Raw genomic sequence first — 19,597 nt, forward strand, 5'->3', positions numbered from 1 at the left:
TGATCCGTAGTCAGACGCGTTATCCATTGCGCCACTGGCTCACCAATAATAAAGACCCCTGATTGCTACAGAGTTGGCAAGAGTGGCAAGCATTGCTGTCTGCTTATTCTCACCTTGTTTTCAGGAGGTAAGCCCACCAACCCACCAGCCCCTCCCTGGTGGCCCTTTTTTTTTCTTCTATAACCTCATTCCTGCAGCACAGCCCTCCAGTCACCATATGATTGAGTCTCAGACTCTTTGCAGAACCAGTTGCCAAAGTACTGAAGATGTGATGATGGCTTTCTCTCTTTGTTACACTTTCTGCAAAGTATGATGTCTGTCTTCTTCACATATTTTCTTGTGACAGTTCCAGTGCGCTCCCTCTCCAGTTTTCTCTTTCTGTATTGCTGAGTGGAGTAAGGAACATCTTGACCGGATGTCTGTGTCTGAGCTGATGGTTGCAAAGCTGAAGGTAATGGGAGGTTGAAGAACATCACCTGTGAGGTACCTGTAGAGGATGGCGCTTAAGTGCCTTTCACTGTAGGAAGCTGCACAGATGGTAAAATGAAAGGGAGAGAGATGAGTAGTGCTGATGCAATGACAGGAAGGCCTTGATGTGATGTTGGAGCCTGGGAGATGGCCTGGGGTTGCGACCTCCCCTTAAGTTTTGCCTTCCCAGCAGTGTTTGGTGGCAGGATAAAAAGGTGAGGCTCAGCCAAATTGCCTGGATACAGAGTTGGTCTTTTCTGCATAGCTGCAGGAAGCGTCTCGGGTCCTGCCATGGGTGCGTCTGGGGCTTGGATACCCTGCTTCAAAATCTCCTGTTCCTGTGACTTGCCACGCCTGCTGAACCTGGGAAACATAAAACAACAGATATTAATAAACATTTAAGCAATACAAAAGATCAACTACTATTTGTCATGACTATGACGCAGCAGCATGACACAGCTGAGATCACACAGCAGTCGTCTAATGTATTACTGCTTTTGTGAAATGGCTACTTTATTGAGATTAACATTGTATTATGAATTATTGATTCTTGCAGTCTGCTGAAGACAGCTGATCCATATCATAAATCTTATCTTTCATATTGAAAGAAGAAAAGAGAAGTTGAACTCTTGTTGATTTGTTTCTAGACCTGCAAAGCAGCCATGGTTACATTAAGGCTGATGATACAAAAAATTTTGAGAAGTGTTTCTTGGGTACGTTCCCCACTGAGAATGGGTAACAAATTTCAATCTGGATATTTCAGATCAATCTTGCGCTCTGTGTCTTACCTGGTTGCCTGTTGATGGCAATATTAACCAAAGTTGCCCAGCAGCATTGATCAAATTATTATATTATATTATATTATATTATATTATATTATATTATATTATATTATATTATATTATATTATATTATATTATATTATATTATATTATATTATATTATATTATATTATATTAACTAACAGTGTAAAATTTTATCATTAATGAATCATTAGATAATAATTTGTAAAGATATCATTATGTTATTACTTTAACTTTACTTGTTGAGGTACATGACTAATTTAAAAAAAATCCATAACCACAATAACATATTAACAATTGGTTAATAGCTCTTTACCTCAACATGTAAAGTCATAAAATGATTCCTTTGAAAATCATTAGCTAATGATTAATTAAAGCTGACAACTGGAAGTTGAAGTAAATAGCTTTGGCCACTGTAGTAATTAAAATATACATTTACGTCATTAGTTAATATAATGTTATTAAGGAACTAATACATTAAAGTAAATTTAACTAATAAAATTGTATTTATTAATTTATCTATGAAACATATAGAATGTTTATTAGTTGCTGATGTAGTAATCATTAATTAATGGTTTAAGTTAGTCCTTCATTCGTTTACATTAACTCATGATTATCTGTGCATTCGTTAAGTATAAATTAATGGATATTTGTGCACCAGTGTTGTAAGTGTTACTTTTTTATTGATAAAAGATTCACTTACATTGCAAATGTTGGTTAGAAATTAATCGATGACCGTTATCTTCTTCTTCAGCCGTGATCCGCAAGTCTCCGGGGGTTTTTGACGTTATCAATTGTTGTTGATAACTTGTTACTATGAAGAATCACGGTTGAGGAACGAGCGCTGATTGGTCAATTTCTTGTTGTTACTGGGCGGAATCACGGTTGCGATACGAGCGCTGATTGGCTAATTCGCGGTTACGATACTAGCGCTGATTGGCCAATTCGCGGTTGCGATACGAGCGCCGATTGGCTAAAACATAAATTTCATGGTTGCAGCCGGGAACGTGATTGGCTGTCATAACAAAGAATAACCACGACCTACAGGTGACATGGAGCGCCACTGGCCCACCAATAGTAAAGACCCCTGATTGCTACAGAGTTGTTGGTTTTAGATGTGAAATTGGCAAGCATTGCTGTATGCTTATTCACACCTTGTTTTCAGGAGGTAAGCCCACCAGCCCACCAGCCCACCAGCCCATCAGCCCATCAGCCCATCAGCCCACCAGCCCACCAGCCCACCAGCCCATCCCTGGTGGTCTAGTGGTTAGGATTCAGCGCTCTCACCGCCGCGGCCCAGGTTTGATTACCGGTCAGGGAAAGCTCTTTTGGCTTCCAATTGTGGACTGCGAATTCAAGCTCTGCTAACAGCTGCGAGAAAGCCAGCTCCAAACCAAAAAAATGGTGAGCACTTGAAAAAAAGACCTCCTTCGAGCCGGAGTCGAACCAGCGACCTAAGGATTGCCAACACTCCAACCTACAGTCCTCCGCTCTACCAGCTGAGCTATCGAAGGGGCAAAGTGTTAGACAGAACCTCGACATATCACGGTCTTGTAGCTCTACTGCTGGCCAAAAAGTCACTTCTGGTGCAGGAAGATGTGCTGGATTTTTGAGGAGGGAATCAAAAAGGAGTATGCGTTCCCATACCGGGAGTCAAAACTGGGCCGCCTGGGTGAAAACCAGGAATCCTAAGCGCTAGACCATATGGAATTTGGAAACCTTAAACTGGCCATTGGCTTCTGGCGCACTTTCCATACATGTGGTCAGTGTGGGCGCAGGATCTTGTAGTGGCCTGTTGCTTTAGATCTGCGACTGTAACAATGTGATAATAATTTGGCAAAACAAGAATTATCCAAAAGGACGGTTTTCTGAATTATATAGTGTTGTATGCATTCAAGGGATCTGTTTTTTTTTACTCACCCCGGGAGTTCAGTTTTTTTGGGCAGATTCCTGTGATTGCTGAACTGATACCTCGAACTGGTAATTAAGCTCTTTTCCAGGTGAAAATACTTGTGTCATCCATTTGAAAACACACACGGCAACCGCTATCTAGAGGAAAAACTGCCTATTGTCACTCTGTCAAGATACAAAAATGACATTGTGAGGGTAACAATGAAAGTGAGACCAATTTGTAATCGGCAAAGTTGCTGATTATTCGCTCCTTCAGTTTAACTCTGTTTACAACTTATTCTAAATGTCCAGGTGACAATTAGTGATAAGGCTTCAAAATGGCAAGCCCATGACATCAAAACCACATGGCATTATACCCTTCAAAGTAATGAAGCAGTTACAGAGTAGCGATGAAATTGTTCATTCGAAAATCAACTGGCTGCCAGCCTGCAGTTTATTTCCCCTATAATCGCCTAGCTTGTCGGAGTGCTTGTGAGACGAATTGCAATACCGAAGCATGTTCGTTTCTTCCCTAGACATCGAAAAGGGTGTGCAGAATATGTCTTTTTTGGAAAAAAAGAAGAATGCCTGAAGATTTGCCTTTTCTTCTGGATTTTGGAGAAGAGAAAAAAAACACAACAACAAAATAAGCCGGAGAAAAACAAGCACAGAGCGAGCCAGCCAGGAGTCGAACCTAGAATCTTCTGATCCGTAGTCAGACGCGTTATCCATTGCGCCACTGGCCCACCAATAATAAAGACCCCTGATTGCTACAGAGTTGTTGGTTTTAGATGAGACAGTGGCAAGCATTGCTGTCTGCTTATTCTCACCTTGTTTTCAGGAGGTAAGCCCACCAACCCACCAGCCCCTCCCTGGTGGTCTAGTGGTTAGGATTCGGCGCTCTCACCGCTGCCGCCTGGTTTCGATTCCCGGTCAGGGAAAGCTCTTTTGGCTTCCAATTGTGGACTGCGAATTCTAGCTCTGCTAACAGCTGCGAGAAAGCCAGCTCCAAACCAAAAAAATGGTGAGCACTTGAAAAATGACCTCCGTCGAACCAGCGACCTAAGGATTGCCAATACTCCAACCTACAGTCCTCCGCTCTACCAGCTGAGCTATCAAAGGGGCAAATTGTGAGACAGAACCTCGACATATCACGGTCTTGTAGCTCTACTGCTGGCGAAAAAGTCACTTCTGGTGCAGGAAGATGTGCTGGATTTTTGAGGAGGGAATCAAAAAGGAGCATGCGTTCCCATACCGGGAGTCAAACCTGGGCCGCCTGGGTGAAAACCAGGAATCCTAAGCGCTAGACCATATTGGATTTGGAAACCTTAAACTGGCCATTGGCTTCTGGCGCACTTTCCATACATGTGGTCAGTGTGGGCGCAGGATCTTGTAGTGGCCTGTTGCTTTAGGTCTGCGACTGTAACAATGTGATAATAATTTGGCAAAACAAGAATTATCCAAAAGGACGGTTTTCTGAATTATATAGTGTTGTATGCATTCAAGGGATTTGTTTTTTTTTTACTCACCCCGGGAGTTCAGTTTATTTGGGCAGATTCCTGTGATTGCTGAACTGATTCCTCAAACTGGCAATTAAGCTCTTTTCCAGGTGAAAATACTTGTGTCATCCATTTGAAAACACACACGGCAACCGTTATCTAGAGGAAAAACTGCCTATTGTCACTCTGTCAAGATACAAAAATGACATTGTGAGGGTAACAATGAAAGTGAGACCAATTTGTAATCGGCAAAGTTGCTGATTATTCGCTCCTTCAGTTTAACTCTGTTTACAACTTATTCTAAATGTCCAGGTGACAATTAGTGATAAGGCTTCAAAATGGCAAGCCCATGACATCAAAACCACATGGCATTATACCCTTCAAAGTAATGAAGCAGTTACAGAGTAGCGATGAAATTGTTCATTCGAAAATCAACTGGCTGCCAGCATGCAGTTTATTTCCCCTATAATCGCCGAGCTTGTCGGAGTGCTTGTGAGACGAATGGCAATACCGAAGCATGTCCGTGTCTTCCCTAGACATCGAAAAGGGTGTGCAGAATATGTCTTTTTTGGAAAAAAAGAAGAATGCCTGAAGATTTGCCTTTTCTTCTGGATTTTGGAGAAGAGAAAAAAACACAACAACAAAATAAGCCGGAGAAAAACAAGCACAGAGCGAGCCAGCCAGGAGTCGAATCTAGAATCTTCTGATCCGTAGTCAGACGCGTTATCCTTTGCGCCACTGGCCCACCAATAGTAAAGACCCCTGATTGCTACAGAGTTGTTGGTTTTAGATGAGACAGTGGCAAGCATTGCTGTCTGCTTATTCTCACCTTGTTTTCAGGAGGTAAGCCCACCAACCCACCAGCCCCTCCCTGGTGGTCTAGTGGTTAGGATTCAGCGCTCTCACCGCCGCCGCCTGGGTTCGATTCCCGGTCAGGGAAAGCTCTTTTGGCTTCCAATTGTGGACTGCGAATTCTAGCTCTGCTAACAGCTGCGAGAAAGCCAGCTCCAAACCAAAAAAATGGTGAGCACATGAAAAATGACCTCCAGCGACCTAAGGATTGCCAATACTCCAACCTACAGTCCTCCGCTCTACCAGCTGAGCTATCAAAGGGGCAAATTGTGAGACAGAACCTCGACATATCACGGTCTTGTAGCTCTACTGCTGGCGAAAAAGTCACTTCTGGTGCAGGAAGATGTGCTGGATTTTTGAGGAGGGAATCAAAAAGGAGCATGCGTTCCCATACCGTGAGTCAAACCTGGGCCGCCTGGGTGAAAACCAGGAATCCTAAGCGCTAGACCATATTGGATTTGGAAACCTTAAACTGGCCATTGGCTTCTGGCGCACTTTCCATACATGTGGTCAGTGTGGGCGCAGGATCTTGTAGTGGCCTGTTGCTTTAGGTCTGCGACTGTAACAATGTGATAATAATTTGCCAAAACAAGAATTATCCAAAAGGACGGTTTTCTGAATTATATAGTGTTGTATGCATTCAAGGGATCTGTTTTTTTTTACTCACCCCGGGAGTTCAGTTTATTTGGGCAGATTCCTGTGATTGCTGAACTGATACCTCAAACTGGCAATTAAGCTCTTTTCCAGGTGAAAATACTTGTGTCATCCATTTGAAAACACACACGGCAACCGTTATCTAGAGGAAAAACTGCCTATTGTCACTCTGTCAAGAAACAAAAATGACATTGTGAGGGTAACAATGAAAGTGAGACCAATTTGTAATCGGCAAAGTTGCTGATTATTCGCTCCTTCAGTTTAACTCTGTTTACAACTTATTCTAAATGTCCAGGTGACAATTAGTGATAAGGCTTCAAAATGGCAAGCCCATGACATCAAAACCACATGGCATTATACCCTTCAAAGTAATGAAGCAGTTACAGAGTAGCGATGAAATTGTTCATTCGAAAATCAACTGGCTGCCAGCCTGCAGTTTATTTCCCCTTTAATCGCCGAGCTTGTCGGAGTGCTTGTGAGACGAATGGCAATACCGAAGCATGTCCGTGTCTTCCCTAGACATCGAAAAGGGTGTGCAGAATATGTATTTTTTGGAAAAAAAGAAGAATGCCTGAAGATTTGCCTTTTCTTCTGGATTTTGGAGAAGAGAAAAAAAACACAACAACAAAATAAGCCGTAGAAAAACAAGCACAGAGCGAGCCAGCCAGGAGTCAAACCTAGAATCTTCTGATCCGTAGTCAGACACGTTATCCATTGCGCCACTGGCCCACCAATAGTATAGACCCCTGATTGCTACAGAGTTGTTGGTTTTAGATGAGACAGTGGCAAGCATTGCTGTCTGCTTATTCTCACCTTGTTTTCAGGAGGTAAGCCCACCAACCCACCAGCCCCTCCCTGGTGGTCTAGTGGTTAGGATTCGGCTCTCTCACTGCTGCCGCCTGGGTTCGATTCCCGGTCAGGGAAAGCTCTTTTGGCTTCCAATTGTGGACTGCGAATTCTAGTTCTGCTAACAGCTGCGAGAAAGCCAGCTCCAAACCAAAAAAATGGTGAACACTTGAAAAAATGACCTCCGTCGAACCAGCGACCTAAGAATTGCCAACACTCCAACCTACAGTCCTCCGCTCTACCAGCTGAGCTATCAAAGGGGCAAAGTGTGAGACAGAACCTCAACATATCACGGTCTTGTAGCTCTACTGCTGGCCAAAAAGTCACTTCTGGTGCAGGAAGATGTGCTGGATTTTTGAGGAGGGAATCACAAAGGAGCATGTGTTCCCATACCGGGAGTCAAACCTGGGCCGCCTGGGTGAAAACCAGGAATCCTAAGCGCTAGACCATATGGTATTTGGAAACCTTAAACTGGCCATTGGCTTCTGGCGCACTTTCCATACATGTGGTCAGTGTGGGCGCAGGATCTTGTAGTGGCCTGTTGCTTTAGGTCTGCGACTGTAACAATGTGATAATAATTTGGCAAAACAAGAATTATCCAAAAGGACGGTTTTCTGAATTATATAGTGTTGTATGCATTCAAGGGATCTGTTTTTTTTTACTCACCCCGGGAGTTCAGTTTATTTGGGCAGATTCCTGTGATTGCTGAATTGATACCTCAAACTGGTAATTAAGCTCTTTTCCAGGTGAAAATACTTGTGTCATCCATTTGAAAACACACACGGCAACCGTTATCTAGAGGAAACACTGCCTATTGTCACTCTGTCAAGATACAAAAATGACATTGTGTGGGTAATAATGAAAGTGAGACCAATTTTTAATCAGCAAAGTTGCTGATTATTCGCTCCTTCAGTTTAACTCAGTTTACAACTTATTCTAAATGTCCAGGTGGCAATTAGTGATAAGGCTTCAAAATGGCAAGCCCATGACATCAAAACCACATGGCATTATACCCTTCAAAAAAGTAATGAAGCAGTTACAGAGTAGCGATGAAATTGTTCATTCGAAAATCAACTGGCTGCCAGCCTGCAGTTTATTTCCCCTATAATCGCCGAGCTTGTCGGAGTGCTTGTGATACGAATGGCAATACCGAAGCATGTCCGTGTCTTCCCAAGACATCGAAAAGGGTGTGCAGAATATGTCTTTTTTGGAAAAAAAGAAGAATGCTTGAAGATTTGCCTTTTCTTCTGGATTTTGGAGAAGAGAAAAAAAAACACAACAACAAAATAAGCCGGAGAAAAACAAGCACAGAGCGAGCCAGCCAGGAGTCGAACCTAGAATCTTCTGATCCGTGAAATTGTCGGAGTGCTTGTGAGACGAATGGCAATACCGAAGCATGTCCTTGTCTTCCCTAGACAGTGGCAAAAAAAGACCTCCTTCGAGCCAGAGTCAGCAACCTAAGGATTGTCAACATTCCAACCTACAGTCCTCCGCTCTACCAGCTGAGCTATCAAAGGGGCAGAGTGTTAGACAGAACCTCGACATATCACGGTCTTGTAGCTCTACTGCTGGCCAAAAAGTCACTTCTGGTGCAGGAAGATGTGCTGGATTTTTGAAGAGGGAATCAAAAAGGAGCATGCGTTCCCATACCGGGAGTCAAACCTTGGCCGCCTGGGTGAAAACCAGGAATCCTAAGCGCTAGACCATATGGGATTTGGAAACCTTAAACTGGCCATTGGCTTCTGGCGCACTTTCCATACATGTGGTCAGTGTGGGCGCAGGATCTTGTAGTGGCCTGTTGCTTTAGGTCTGCGACTGTAACAATGTGATAATAATTTGGCAAAACAAGAATTATCCAAAAGTACGGTTTTCTGAATTGTATAGTGTTGTATGCATTCAAGGGATCTGTTTTTTTTTACTCACCCCGGGAGTTCAGTTTATTTGGGCAGATTCCTGTTATTGCTGAATTGAAACCTCGAACTGGTAATTAAGCTCTTTTCCAGGTGAAAATACTTGTGTCGTCCATTTGAAAACACACACGGCAACCGTTATCTAGAGGAAAAACTGCCTATTGTCACTCTGTCAAGGTACAAAAATGACATTGTGAGGGTAACAATGAAAGTGAGACCAATTTTTAATCTGCAAAGTTGCTGATTATTCGCTCCTTCAGTTTAACTCAGTTTACAACTTATTCTAAATGTCCAGGTGGCAATTAGTGATAAGGCTTCAAAATGGCAAGCCCATGACATCAAAACCACATGGCATTATACCCTTCAAAGTAATGAAAAAGTTACAGAGTAGCGATGAAATTGTTAATTCGAAAATCAACTGGCTGCCAGCCTGCAGTTTTTTTCCCCTATAATAGCCGAGCTTGTCAGAGTGCTTGTGAGACAAATGGCAATACCGAAGCATGTCCGTGTCTTCCCTAGACATCCGAAAGGGTGTGCAGAATATGTCTTTTTTGGAAAAAAAGAAGAATGCCTGAAGATTTGCCTTTTCTTCTGGATTTTGGAGAAGAGAAAAAAAACACAACAACAAAATACGCCAGAGAAATACAAGCACAGAGCGAGCCAGCCAGGAGTCGAACCTAGAATCTTCTGATCCGTAGTCAGACGCGTTATCCATTGCGCCACTGGCCCACCAATAGTCAAGACCCCTGATTGCTACTGAGTTGTTGGTTTTAGATGTGACAGTGGCAAGCATTGCTGTCTGCTTATTCTCACCTTGTTTTCAGGAGGTAAGCCCACCAACCCACCAGCCCCTCCCTGGTGGTCTAGTGGTTAGGATTCAGCGCTCTCACTGCCGCCGCCTGGGTTCGATTCCCGGTCAGGGAAAGCTCTTTTGGCTTCCAATTGTGGACTGCGAATTCTAGCTCTGCTAACAGCTGCGAGAAAGCCAGCTCCAAACCAAAAAAATGGTGAGCACTTGAAAAAATGACCTCCGTCGAGCCGAACCAGCAACCTAAGAATTGCCAACACTCCAACCTACAGTCCTCCGCTCTACCAGCTGAGCTATCAAAGGGGCAAAGTGTGAGACAGAACCTCGACATATCACGGTCTTGTAGCTCTACTGCTGGCCAAAAAGTCACTTCTGGTGCAGGAAGATGTGCTGGATTTTTGAGGAGGGAATCACAAAGGAGCATGTGTTCCCATACCGGGAGTCAAACCTGGGCCGCCTGGGTGAAAAGCAGGAATCCTAAGCGCTAGACCATATGGGATTTGGAAACCTTAAACTGGCCATTGGCTTCTGGCGCACTTTCCATACATGTGGTCAGTGTGGGCGCAGGATCTTGTAGTGGCCTGTTGCTTTAGGTCTGCGACTGTAACAATGTGATAATAATTTGGCAAAACAAGAATTATCCAAAAGGACGGTTTTCTGAATTATATAGTGTTTTATGCATTCAAGGGATCTGTTTTTTTTTTTACTCACCCCGGGAGTTCAGTTTATTTGGGCAGATTCCTGTGATTGCTGAACTGATACCTCGAACTGGTAATTAAGCTCTTTTCCAGGTGAAAATACTTGTGTCATCCATTTGAAAACACACACGGCAACCGCTATCTAGAGGAAAAACTGCCTATTGTCACTCTGTCAAGATACAAAACTGACATTATGAGGGTAACAATGAAAGTGAGACCAATTTGTAATCGGCAAAGTTGCTGATTATTCGCTCCTTCAGTTTAACTCTGTTTACAACTTATTCTAAATGTCCAGGTGACAATTAGTGATAAGGCTTCAAAATGGCAAGCCCATGACATCAAAACCACATGGCATTATACCCTTCAAAGTAATGAAGCAGTTACAGAGTAGCGATGAAATTGTTCATTCGAAAATCAACTGGCTGCCAGCCTGCAGTTTATTTCCCCTATAATCGCCGAGCTTGTCGGAGTGCTTGTGAGACGAATGGCAATACCGAAGCATGTCCGTGTCTTTCCTAGACATCGAAAAGGGTGTGCAGAATATATCTATTTTGGAAAAAAAGCAGAATGCCTGAAGATTTGCCTTTTCTTCTGGATTTTGGAGAAGAGAAAAAAAACACAACAACAAAATAAGCCGTAGAAAAACAAGCACAGAGCGAGCCAGCCAGGAGTCGAACCTAGAATCTTCTGATCCGTAGTCAGACGCATTATCCATTGCGCCACTGGCCCACCATTAGTAAAGACCCCTAATTGCTACAGAGTTGTTGGTTTAAGATGAGACAGTGGCAAGCATTGCTGTCTGCTTATTCTCACCTTGTTTTCAGGAGGTAAGCCCACCAACCCACCAGCCCACCAGCCCACCATCCCCTCCCTGGTGGTCTAGTGGTTAGGATTTGGCGCTCTCACCGCCGCGGCCCGGGTTCGATTCCCGGTCAGGGAAAGCTCTTTTGGCTTCCAATTGTGGACTGCGAATTCTAGCTCTGCTAACAGCTGCGAGAAGGCCAGCTCCAAACCAAAAAAAATGGTGAGCACTTGAAAAAAAGACCTCCTTCGAGCCGGAGTCGAACCAGCGACCTAAGGATTGCCAACACTCCAACCTACAGTCCTCCGCTCTACCAGCTGAGCTATCAAAGGGGCAAAGTGTTAGACAGAACCTCGACATATCACGGTCTTGTAGCTCTACTGCTGGCCAAAAAGTCACTTCTGGTGCAGGAAGATGTGCTGGATTTTTGAGGAGGGAATCAAAAAGGAGCATGCGTTCCCATACCGGGAGTCAAACCTAGGCCGCCTGGGTTAAAACCAGAAATCCTAAGCGCTAGACCATATGGGATTTGGAAACCTTAAACTGGCCATTGGCTTCTGGCGCACTTTCCATACGTGTGGGCGCAGGATCTTGTAGTGGCCTGTTGCTTTAGGTCTGCGACTGTAACAATGTGATAATAATTTGGCAAAACAAGAATTATCCAAAAGGACGGTTTTCTGAATTATATAGTGTTGCATGCATTCAAGGGATCTGTTTTTTTTTACTCACCCCGGGAGTTCAGTTTATTTGGGCAGATTCCTGTGATTGCTGAACTGATACCTCGAACTGGTAATTAAGCTCTTTTCCAGGTGAAAATACTTGTGTCATCCATTTGAAAACACACACGGCAACCGTTATCTAGAGGAAAAACTGCCTATTGTCACTCTGTCAAGATACAAAAACGACATTGTGAGGGTAACAATGATAGTGAGACCAATTTGTAATCGGCAAAGTTGCTGATTATTCGCTCCTTCATTTTAACTCTGTTTACAACTTATTCTAAATGTCCAGGTGACAATTAGTGATAAGGCTTCAAAATGGCAAGCCCATGACATCAAAACCACATGGCATTATACCCTTCAAAGTAATGAAGCAGTTACAGAGTAGCGATGAAATTGTTCATTCGAAAATCAACTGGCTGCCAGCCTGCAGTTTATTTCCCCTATAATCGCCGAGCTTGTCGGAGTGCTTGTGAGACGAATGGCAATACCGAAGCATGTCCGTGTCTTCCCTAGACATCGGAAAGGGTGTGCAGAATATGTCTTTTTTGGAAAAAAAGAAGAATGCCTGAAGATTTGCCTTTTCTTCTGGATTTTGGAGAAGAGAAAAAAACCCAACAACAAAATAAGCCGTAGAAAAACAAGCACAGAGCGAGCTAGCCAGGAGTCGAACCTAGAATCTTCTGATCCGTAGTCAGACGCGTTATCCATTGCGCCACTGGCCCACCAATAGTAAAAGACCCCTGATTGCTACAGAGTTGTTGGTTTTAGATGAGACAGTGGCAAGCATTGCTGTCTGCTTATTCTCACCTTGTTTTCAGGAGGTAAGCCCACCAACCCACCAGCCCCTCCCTGGTGGTCTAGTGGTTAGGATTCGGCACTCTCACTGCCGCCGCCTGGGTTCGATTCCCGGTCAGGGAAAGCTCTTTTGGCTTCCAATTGTGGACTGCGAATTCTAGCTCTGCTAACAGCTGCGAGAAAGCCAGCTCCAAACCAAAAAAATGGTGAGCACTTGAAAAAATGACCTCCGTCGAGCCGAACCAGCAACCTAAGAATTGCCAACACTCCAACCTACAGTCCTCCGCTCTACCAGCTGAGCAATCAAAGGGGCAAAGTGTGAGACAGAACCTCGACATATCACGGTCTTGTAGCTCTACTGCTGGCCAAAAAGTCACTTCTGGTGCAGGAAGATGTGCTGGATTTTTGAGGAGGGAATCACAAAGGAGCATGTGTTCCCATACCGGGAGTCAAACCTGGGCCGCCTGGGTGAAAAGCAGGAATCCTAAGCGCTAGACCATATGGGATTTGGAAACCTTAAACTGGCCATTGGCTTCTGGCGCACTTTCCATACATGTGGTCAGTGTGGGCGCAGAATCTTGTAGTGGCCTGTTGCTTTAGGTCTGCGACTGTAACAATGTGATAATAATTTGGCAAAACAAGAATTATCCAAAAGGACGGTTTTCTGAATTATATAGTGTTTTATGCATTCAAGGGATCTGTTTTTTTTTTTACTCACCCCGGGAGTTCAGTTTATTTGGGCAGATTCCTGTGATTGCTGAACTGATACCTCGAACTGGTAATTAAGCTCTTTTCCAGGTGAAAATACTTGTGTCATCCATTTGAAAACACACACGGCAACCGCTATCTAGAGGAAAAACTGCCTATTGTCACTCTGTCAAGATACAAAAATGACATTATGAGGGTAACAATGAAAGTGAGACCAATTTGTAATCGGCAAAGTTGCTGATTATTCGCTCCTTCAGTTTAACTCTGTTTACAACTTATTCTAAATGTCCAGGTGACAATTAGTGATAAGGCTTCAAAATGGCAAGCCGATGACATCAAAACCACATGGCATTATACCCTTCAAAGTAATGAAGCAGTTACAGAGTAGCGATGAAATTGTTCATTCGAAAATCAACTGGCTGCCAGCCTGCAGTTTATTTCCCCTATAATCGCCGAGCTTGTCGGAGTGCTTGTGAGACGAATGGCAATACCGAAGCATGTCCGTGTCTTTCCTAGACATCGAAAAGGGTGTGCAGAATATATCTATTTTGGAAAAAAAGCAGAATGCCTGAAGATTTGCCTTTTCTTCTGGATTTTGGAGAAGAGAAAAAAAACACAACAACAAAATAAGCCGTAGAAAAACAAGCACAGAGCGAGCCAGCCAGGAGTCGAACCTAGAATCTTCTGATCCGTAGTCAGACGCGTTATCCATTGCGCCACTGGCCCACCAATAGTAAAGACCCCTAATTGCTATAGAGTTGTTGGTTTAAGATGAGACAGTGGCAAGCATTGCTGTCTGCTTATTCTCACCTTGTTTTCAGGAGGTAAGCCCACCAACCCACCAGCCCCTCCCTGATGGTCTAGTGGTTAGGATTCGGCGCTCTCACCGCCGCGGCCCGGGTTCGATTCCCGGTCAGGGAAAGCTCTTTTGGCTTCCAATTGTGGACTGCGAATTCTAGCTCTGCTAACAGCTGCGAGAAGGCCAGCTCCAAACCAAAAAAAATGGTGAGCACTTGAAAAAAAGACCTCCTTCGAGCCGGAGTCAAACCAGCGACCTAAGGATTGCCAACACTCCAACCTACAGTCCTCCGCTCTACCAGCTGAGCTATCAAAGGGGCAAAGTGTTAGACAGAACCTCGACATATCACGGTCTTGTAGCTCTACTGCTGGCCAAAAAGTCATTTCTGGTGCAGGAAGATGTGCTGGATTTTTGAGGAGGGAATCAAAAAGGAGCATGCGTTCCCATACCGGGAGTCAAACCTAGGCCGCCTGGGTGAAAGCCAGAAATCCTAAGCGCTAGACCATATGGGATCTGGAAACCTTAAACTGGCCATTGGCTTCTGGCGCACTTTCCATACATGTGGTCAGTGTGGGCGCAGGATCTTGTAGTGGCCTGTTGCTTTAGGTCTGCGACTGTAACAATGTGATAATAGTTTGGCAAAACAAGAATTATCCAAAAGGACGGTTTTCTGAATTATATAGTGTTGCATGCATTCAAGGGATCTGTTTTTTTTTACTCACCCCGAGAGTTCAGTTTATTTGGGCAGATTCCTGTGATTGCTGAACTGATACCTCGAACTGGTAATTAAGCTCTTTTCCAGGTGAAAATACTTGTGTCATCCATTTGAAAACACACACGGCAACCGTTATCTAGAGGAAAAACTGCCTATTGTCACTCTGTCAAGATACAAAAACGACATTGTGAGGGTAACAATGAAAGTGAGACCAATTTGTAATCGGCAAAGTTGCTGATTATTCGCTCCTTCAGTTTAACTCTGTTTACAACTTATTCTAAATGTCCAGGTGACAATTAGTGATAAGGCTTCAAAATGGCAAGCCCATGACATCAAAACCACATGGCATTATACCCTTCAAAGTAATGAAGCAGTTACAGAGTAGCGATGAAATTGTTCATTCGAAAATCAACTGGCTGCCAGCCTGCAGTTTATTTCCCCTATAATCGCCGAGCTTGTCGGAGTGCTTGTGAGACGAATGGCAATACCGAAGCATGTCTGTGTCTTCCCTAGACATCGGAAAGGGTGTGCAGAATATGTCTTTTTTGGAAAAAAAGAAGAATGCCTGAAGATTTGCCTTTTCTTCTGGATTTTGGAGAAGAGAAAAGAACACAACAACAAAATAAGCCGGAGAAAAACTAGCACAGAGCGAGCCAGCCAGGAGTCGAAACTAGAATCTTCTGATCTGTAGTCAGACACGTTATCCATTGCGCCACTGGCCCACCAATAGTAAAGACCCCTGATTGCTACAGAGTTGTTGGTTTTAGATGAGACAGTGGCAAGCATTGCTGTTTGCTTATTCTCACCTTGTTTTCAGGAGGTAAGCCCACCAGCCCACCAGCCCACCAGCCCACCAGCCCCTCCCTGGTGGTCTAGTGGTTAGGATTCGGCGCTCTCACCGCCGCGGCCCGGGTTCGATTCCTGGTCAGGGAAAGCTCTTTTGGCTTCCAATTGTGGACTGCGAATTCAAGCTCTGCTAACAGCTGCGAGAAGGCCAGCTCCAAACCAAAAAAATGGTGAGCACTTGAAAAAAAAGACCTCCTTCGAGCCGGAGTCGAACCAGCGACCTAAGGATTGCCAACACTCCAACCTACAGTCCTCCGGTCTACCAGCTGAGCTATCAAAGGGCCAAAGTGTTAGACAGAACCTCGACATATCACGGTCTTGTAGCTCTACTGCTGGCCAAAAAGTCACTTCTGGTGCAGGAAGATGTGCTGGATTTTTGAGAAGGGAATCAAAAAGGATTATGCGTTCCCATACCGGGAGTCAAAACTGGGCCGCCTGGGTGAAAACCAGGAATCCTAAGCGCTAGACCATATGGAATTTGGAAACCTTAAACTGGCCATTGGCTTCTGGCGCACTTTCCATACATGTGGCCAGTGTGGGCGCAGGATCTTGTAGTGGCCTGTTGCTTTAGGTCTGCGACTGTAACAATGTGATAATAATTTGGCAAACAAGAATTATCCATAAGGACGGTTTTCTGAATTATATATTGTTGTATGCATTCAAGGGATCTGTTTTTTTTACTCACCCCGGGAGTTCAGTTTATTTGGGAAGATTCCTGTGATTGTTGAATTGATACCTTGAACTGGTAATTAAGCTCTTGTCCAGGTGAAAATACTTGTGTCATGCATCTGAAAACACAGATTGCAACCGTTATCTAGATGAAAATCTGACTATCATCGGTCTGTCAAAGTACAAAATTGACATATTGTGAGGTTAATAATGAAAGTGAGACCAATTTTTAATCTGCAAAGTTGCTGATTATAAGCTCGTTCAGTTTAATGCAGATTACAATTAATTCTCAATGTCCAGGTGGCAATTAGTGATAAGGCTTCAAAATGGCAAGCCCGTGACATCAAAAAAACATGGCATTACACCCTTCAAAGTAATGAAGCAGTTACAGAGTAGCGATGAAATTGTTCATTCGAAAATCAACTGGCTGCCAGCCTGCAGTTTATTTCCCCTTTAATCGCCGAGCTTGTCGGAGTGCTTGTGAGACGAATGACAATACCGAAGCATGTCCGTGTCTTCCCTAGACATCGGAAAGGGTGTGCAGAATATGTCTTTTTTGGAAAAAAAGAAGAATGCCTGAAGATTTGCCTTTTCTTCTGGATTTTGGAGAAGAAAAAAAAAACACAACAATAAAATAAGCTGGAGAAAAACAAGCACAGAGCGAGCCAGCCAGGAGTCAAACCTAGAATCTTCTGATCCGTAGTCAGACAAATTTTCCATTGCGCCAATGGCCCACCGCTAGTAAAGACCCCTGATTGCTACAGAGTTGTTGGTTTTAGATGAGACAGTGGCAAGCTAAGGATTGCCAACACTCCAACCTACAGTCCTCCACTCTACCAGCTGAGCTATCGAAGGGGCAAAGTGTTAGACAGAACCTCGACGTCTGGTGCAGGAAGATGTGCTGGATTTTTGAGGAGGGAAGCAAAAAGGAGCATGCGTTCCCATACCGGGAGTCGAACCCAGGCCCCCTGGGTGAAAACCAGGAATCCTAACCATTTTTTTTTTATTTTTTTTATTTAGTTCACAAAAGAATACCTTACGTCTCTCCTAAATACAGTTTCACATTCCAATTAAAAACAACAACAAAACAAACAAAAAAAAAAATAATAAAAAAAAAAAAATACATTCATATTTGTAAATATTTTTCTTCTACATTATTCCATTTCTGGCATTTGCTATTTTACACTTTTTTTCATACAGATACATTTATATCATGTTTCAAAAGAATGTTCTGTACCTGAGAAGAAAACATTTTCATAAACATCTCTGTTTTTCCCTCCAGTCTCCAATATTTACACAATGTAAACATGTAATCTTCCACCATATTCTTATACAATGTCCAAACATCTATACAAACAGACCTGTTTTTAACTATATTTCTTCTTCTCCATATAGCATTTTTTGCCAAAATAATTAACAAATTGATCATAATTTTATTCTTACACTTTTCCTCCTTTCCAAACATAAATGTTTTTTGCCAATCTTGATCTTCTTTTCTTTCCCCTAGGTCATTCACTATTTCTTTTAAAACTTTAAAAAAAGATCCTAATTTCTCACACAGTAAAAACAAATGCAACAAACCCTCATCTTGTTTTTTACAAACTTTACATAATGCACTTTGTTCTTTTTTTATAATACACAACCTCATTTCCGACCATATTACATTATGCCTTATAAAATAATCAAGACACTCCAAATTTGTGCTCACCAGTACTCCCCTCATATTTTTCCATATTTCTTCCTCTTTCAAGCCATTGAAGTTTCTTAACCACATATCATTTGAATTTGGTTTTTTAAAAATCTCTTCCCTTAAAACCTGATAAAACATTTTCACATTCCCTAAACTAAACCCTATTCTTTTATTTTGATTAACAAAATAAACTTCAGTCTTTCCTTCCTCTTTTTCTTCCTTTTGTATTTCATTTATCCACGCTTTTGGTATTGCACTTTTCATTTCTTTATATTGCTTCTTTACATTGTTTATGTCATACTCTTCTTTGGCTTCTTCCAACTCATCAATAACTACTTGGACTGGTAAAAAACCCTCTCTTATCTCATACATAATATCTCTTAATCTTGCAATCCCAACCTCCCACCATTTTTTAAAAAATAATTCTTTCCCACTTTTCACAATATGCTTATTAAAAAACAATGGTTGGTTTAAAATCTCTTTCCTTCCTCCAGGTATAAAATCAACCTTTGAGAGAAAAAAACCCCAAGCTTTTAAAACTTCTTTATAAAAATCTGGTATTCTTTCAAACATCCATGTTTTCATTTTCATCCATAAAACACTGTCCCCTAGTTTCACGTTACCACATTTGTCCAAATAATATTTTATTGTATCTTTCCATTCTCCTTTTTCTTGATCATCTATATACTTTTTCACAACTTTAATTCTCATACTTTTCTTTTTTAATTCTACATCAGCTAATCCCATTCCTCCTTTATCAGCCTGTCCTATCAGAGCGTTATAAGCAACTCTTGGGGGTTTCTTCTCCCAAATAAAATCTAAAACACATCTTTTTATTCTTACTTCCACCCATCTTGGCATTGCGCTCACCATTAAAATATACCACATTTTGGATAACATTAAAGCATTAACCACTAAAATTTTCCCTTTCAAACTTAAAAATCTTCCCCTCCAAAAAATTAATCTCCTTTCCATTTCCCCCAACAACTTTTCAAACATTCTTTCTCTTGCCACTTTCTCGTCTTTTCCTAAAGTCACACCCAAAATTTTTGTTTCCTTCACCTCCTCAAAATTAAAAACTCCTCCTAAATTTGGTACCTTTCCAAACTTCATGTACACAGTTTTTTCTTCATTAACTCTTGCACCTGTACCTTTACCATACCTCTCTACATTTCTCATTACTTCCTTCATACTTTCTAAGTCTTTTAAAATCAGTGTTGTGTCGTCTGCATATTGGAATATCTTTTTCTCTTCTTTACCTTCTTCTATTTTAATACCTTGAATGCTTTTATCTTTCTTAATCATTAAACCTAAAGGTTCTGCTACCAAAGTATATATCTGTGCAGAGAGTGGACATCCTTGCCTTATTGACCTTGTTATTCTAAAAGGTTCCGTTAAGAAACCATTACACATCACTCTTGTC

The 19,597-nt window shown here is 42.5% G+C and overlaps 15 non-coding genes across 15 annotated transcripts in view; 6 read left to right on the forward strand and 9 right to left on the reverse strand.

Annotated features, from left to right (window-relative positions):
• The window catches only part of trnar-acg (transfer RNA arginine (anticodon ACG)), a 73-nt gene extending 32 nt beyond the window's left edge, over positions 1–41 (reverse strand). Inside the window, exon 1 of the tRNA in view lies at positions 1–41. This exon is cut by the window's left edge and continues 32 nt beyond it. This is a non-coding gene — a tRNA (tRNA-Arg).
• Positions 42–2,697: 2,656 nt separating this feature from the next.
• trnay-gua (transfer RNA tyrosine (anticodon GUA)) lies at positions 2,698–2,785 on the reverse strand. The gene is given in 2 exon segments: positions 2,698–2,733; positions 2,749–2,785. It is a non-coding gene; the product is annotated as a tRNA-Tyr (tRNA).
• A 1,049-nt stretch (positions 2,786–3,834) lies between these two features.
• trnar-acg (transfer RNA arginine (anticodon ACG)) lies at positions 3,835–3,907 on the reverse strand. Its single transcript has one exon. It is a non-coding gene; the product is annotated as a tRNA-Arg (tRNA).
• A 1,621-nt stretch (positions 3,908–5,528) lies between these two features.
• On the forward strand, positions 5,529–5,600 carry trnae-cuc (transfer RNA glutamic acid (anticodon CUC)). Its single transcript has one exon. It is a non-coding gene; the product is annotated as a tRNA-Glu (tRNA).
• A 1,222-nt stretch (positions 5,601–6,822) lies between these two features.
• On the reverse strand, positions 6,823–6,895 carry trnar-acg (transfer RNA arginine (anticodon ACG)). Its single transcript has one exon. It is a non-coding gene; the product is annotated as a tRNA-Arg (tRNA).
• A 123-nt stretch (positions 6,896–7,018) lies between these two features.
• trnae-cuc (transfer RNA glutamic acid (anticodon CUC)) lies at positions 7,019–7,090 on the forward strand. Its single transcript has one exon. It is a non-coding gene; the product is annotated as a tRNA-Glu (tRNA).
• Positions 7,091–9,578: 2,488 nt separating this feature from the next.
• Positions 9,579–9,651, reverse strand: trnar-acg (transfer RNA arginine (anticodon ACG)). The gene has a single exon. It is a non-coding gene; the product is annotated as a tRNA-Arg (tRNA).
• Positions 9,652–11,084: 1,433 nt separating this feature from the next.
• On the reverse strand, positions 11,085–11,157 carry trnar-acg (transfer RNA arginine (anticodon ACG)). The gene has a single exon. It is a non-coding gene; the product is annotated as a tRNA-Arg (tRNA).
• Positions 11,158–11,296: 139 nt separating this feature from the next.
• Positions 11,297–11,368, forward strand: trnae-cuc (transfer RNA glutamic acid (anticodon CUC)). The gene has a single exon. It is a non-coding gene; the product is annotated as a tRNA-Glu (tRNA).
• Positions 11,369–11,474: 106 nt separating this feature from the next.
• Positions 11,475–11,562, reverse strand: trnay-gua (transfer RNA tyrosine (anticodon GUA)). Its single transcript is given in 2 exon segments — positions 11,475–11,510; positions 11,526–11,562. It is a non-coding gene; the product is annotated as a tRNA-Tyr (tRNA).
• Positions 11,563–12,601: 1,039 nt separating this feature from the next.
• On the reverse strand, positions 12,602–12,674 carry trnar-acg (transfer RNA arginine (anticodon ACG)). The gene has a single exon. It is a non-coding gene; the product is annotated as a tRNA-Arg (tRNA).
• A 124-nt stretch (positions 12,675–12,798) lies between these two features.
• trnae-cuc (transfer RNA glutamic acid (anticodon CUC)) lies at positions 12,799–12,870 on the forward strand. The gene has a single exon. It is a non-coding gene; the product is annotated as a tRNA-Glu (tRNA).
• Positions 12,871–14,108: 1,238 nt separating this feature from the next.
• trnar-acg (transfer RNA arginine (anticodon ACG)) lies at positions 14,109–14,181 on the reverse strand. The gene has a single exon. It is a non-coding gene; the product is annotated as a tRNA-Arg (tRNA).
• Positions 14,182–14,304: 123 nt separating this feature from the next.
• trnae-cuc (transfer RNA glutamic acid (anticodon CUC)) lies at positions 14,305–14,376 on the forward strand. The gene has a single exon. It is a non-coding gene; the product is annotated as a tRNA-Glu (tRNA).
• A 1,454-nt stretch (positions 14,377–15,830) lies between these two features.
• Positions 15,831–15,902, forward strand: trnae-cuc (transfer RNA glutamic acid (anticodon CUC)). Its single transcript has one exon. It is a non-coding gene; the product is annotated as a tRNA-Glu (tRNA).
• The last annotated feature ends 3,695 nt before the right edge of the window (positions 15,903–19,597 follow it).

This window comes from Carassius carassius, chromosome 38 (genome assembly GCF_963082965.1).
Source record: "Carassius carassius chromosome 38, fCarCar2.1, whole genome shotgun sequence".
NCBI classification, from domain to species: domain Eukaryota; kingdom Metazoa; phylum Chordata; class Actinopteri; order Cypriniformes; family Cyprinidae; genus Carassius; species Carassius carassius.